Source organism: Citrus clementina, unplaced genomic scaffold, assembly GCF_000493195.1.
Source record: "Citrus clementina cultivar Clemenules unplaced genomic scaffold, Citrus_clementina_v1.0 scaffold_3, whole genome shotgun sequence".
Taxonomy (NCBI): domain Eukaryota; kingdom Viridiplantae; phylum Streptophyta; class Magnoliopsida; order Sapindales; family Rutaceae; genus Citrus; species Citrus x clementina.
In genome coordinates this window covers 29,871,809-29,875,343 of record NW_006262339.1, presented here as the reverse complement: position 1 = coordinate 29,875,343, position 3,535 = coordinate 29,871,809, and positions in this window count along the sequence as shown.

Here is a 3,535-nt window from a genome sequence, read left to right as displayed (position 1 = left end):
TCAAATCACTCAAACAAATCACCAGAAACAATATGTAAAGAACAACAGATATAAGTGGTTCGGCTGAGAGAGCCTACATCCACTGAAGAACAGAGCAACAGACTTTTGCCATTAACCAAGAACAAGTTACAAGCTTAGAGACAAAGTTACAAGTGATACGCTATATGATTTCTGAGTCTCAAAGACTACTTATACTAGCTAGAAGACTCTCAAGAAGATCCCCTGTCAACCAGCTGTAACCTGGGTTTGTTGGCTAACAAACCCAGAATTTTCCCGCCTGTTGTAACTGACCTTTAACAGCTTCTAGGACACGTGTTGAATTCACACTAACACACACACACACACACACATTCTTTCCTGACGCTCAGAGTAAGTGGAAGCCGTGACATTTACGTGCTTCTCTTAAAGCTTTGGCTGACGACCAAAATTTGTCATACAGGCTTGTATCCTTTTCGGCTGACATGTCGTATACCAACATGACCACAAACTGACATGACGGTTGATCTTCTGGAAATCAGTTTTAAGCTCATACTTTAACATTCTCCACCTTGAGCTTGAAACTCTCATGACCTGCTACTCTTCTCTCCCACCATCTGTATTTTAGTTATCACAGATGCCAGCCAAATCCAAACAGAATTTGAATTTTAGCTCCTGGAACAGCTTTTAGTCAACATATCTGCAACGTTGTCATCTGTATGGATTTTCTGAAGCATCACAGTTGCTTTTGACACTTCCAGCCTGGATGAAGTGTACCTTAATGACAATGTGTTTGGTTTCTTTCATGGTGAGTTTTGGTTCTTGCTTTAGACATTATAGCACTTTTGGCTATCACAATGTACCACCACAGACCTCTGATTGACTCCAAGCTCCTTCAACATACCTTTTCAGCCATATTGCCTCTTTTATGGCTTCAGCAGCAGCTGTGTACTCGGCTTCAGTTGTGGACAAAGCCACTACACTCTGTAGCTGTGATTTCCAGTCTATTGTGCAGTTGTTGAATGTGAACAGATACCCAGTTAAAGACCTCCTTCTATCCAGGTCCCCTGCATAATCAGCATCCACATATCCCACAATTAAACTGTTATCTCTTCTCTGTCCCCCATATATCAGACCATGCCCAGAAGTTCCTCTTAGATACCTGAGTATCCATTTTACAGCCTTCCAATGTTCTTTTCCAGGATTGGACATATACCTACTGACCACACTGACTGCATGTGCTATATCAGGTCTGGTGAGCACCATGGCATACATTAAGCAGCCTACAGCACTTGCATAAGGTATCTTTATCATTTCAGACTTGTCAGTATCAGCTGTTGGGCACTGCTGTTCTGATAATCTGAAGTGAGCTGGTAATGGTGTTTGCACTGGTTTGGCAGTAGTCATGTCAAACTTATCAAGTACTTTCCTGATATATTCCTCCTGTGTAAGAAAAAAAGTGCCAGATTTCCAGTCTCTGATCAGCTGCATTCCAAGTATCTTTTTAGCTGGTCCCAGATCCTTCATCTCAAATTCACCTTTGAGTTGTTGTTTCAGAAAGTTTATATGTTCCATGCTTTTACTGGCAATGAGCATGTCATCCACATACAGAATCAGATAAACCATATCCCCTGATATTTCTTTGTAATAAACACAGCAGTCTAGATTACACCTTTGAAAACAAAGTTTCATCATAAAGCTGTCAAACCTAAGATACCACTGTCTTGGGGACTGATTGAGGCCATAAAGTGATTTCTTCAGAAGGCATACCCAATCACCACTTGACTGGTCTTCAAAGCCTTCAGGTTGAGACATTACTATTTGTTCTTCAAGCTCACCATGTAAAAATGCAGTCTTAACATCCATCTGTTCAAGATGCATGCTATGAACTGCAACCAGAGCTAGGATCATTCTTATTGAGGTATGTCTAACTACAGGTGAGTAGACTTCTGTGAAATCAATCCCCTCTCTCTGTGTGTAGCCTTTGGCAAATAGCCTAGCTTTATATCTCATGGATTCAACCCCTGGTATACCCTGCTTGACCTTGTAAACCCATTTACAGCCTACTACCCTTTTGTTTTCTGGCCTTTTTACAAGCTTCCAGGTGTTATTTTTGTGTAATGACTCCATTTCATCCTTCATAGCTTTTATCTATTTATCTGCATCCTTTCCTGAAACAGCTTCTCTGTAGGTTTTGGGCTCATCATTGTCTAGTTCATGGGCTGCTGTTAGTGCATATGCAATCAAATCTGCATATGCAAACCTCTTAGGTGTTTTGATAACTCTCCTTTGTCTGTCTCTTGCCAGTTGATAGTCTTGAATATCTGTATGAGTTCCAGAAGCTTCACTGATATCTTCAGCATCTTCTCTCTCCATGTCTTCAGCTTCATCATGGTAGTCCAGAGCTGATTTTCCTTTAAACTCCACCTTCAAATGTTGTCCCTGTGAGTCAAGTCCTCCTTTTGGTTTAGCAGGATCCTTTTGATGTCCTTTCATTAACATCTCTGACTCATTGAAGACTACATCTCAGCTGACTATGCACTTTGGTGGCTTCATTTCAGTGCACCAGAGTTTATAACCTTTGACACCTTCAGGATAACCCAGGAATACACATTTCAGTGCTCTTGGCTCCAGCTTCCCTTGCTTGACATGTGCATAAGCTGGACAACCAAAAATCTTAAGATTTGAATAATTTGCTGCCCTTCCTGACCACATCTCTACTGGTGTCTTGAAGTTTAGGGCACTGGATGGACTTCTATTCACTAGATAACATACTGTCATCAAAGTTTCAGCCCACAGTGTTTGAGGAAGCTTTGAATGGATCAGTAAACATTTGACTTTATCCATCAAAGTCCTATTCATTCTTTCTGCTAGCCCATTCTGCTGTGGAGTGTAACTCACTGTTTTGTGTCTTGCTATGCCATTGAGTTTGCAGAAATCATCAAACTGTTTGTTGCAGAATTCAAGCCCATTATCAGTCCTCAGTCTCTTAATCTTCCTACCACTCTGAGTTTCCACCAATGCTTTCCATTGTTTGAACATGTCGAAGACTTCATCCTTACCTTTCAAGACATAAACCCATACCATCCTCGAGTAATCATCTATAAAAGAGAGAAAGTATTTTGCTCCACCTAGAGAGACAGTCTGTGATGGTCCCCACAGATCTGAATGGATGTAATCTAGGGTCCCTTTTGTGTTATGCACTGCAGTTTTGAAACTAGTTCTTGAGGACTTGCCTAGGACACATACCTCACAGAACTCCAAAGACCCCAACTTATCATCCCCTAAGACTCCTTGTTTTTCTAGAATTTTTAGCCCCTTTTCACTCATATGTCCTAACCTTAGATGCCATATGAGAGTTTTATCCAAACCCAGACTTGCTGAGATACTAACATCCCCAGTTACAGCAGTGCCTTGAAGCACATATAAGCCATTTTGCTTATTCCCTTTCATAACTACTATAAACCCTCTAACAACCTTCATTACTCCAGATTCAACCTTAATGGAGCATCCAATTTGATCTAGAGTGCCTAGAGATATTAAATTTCTTTTTAGATCA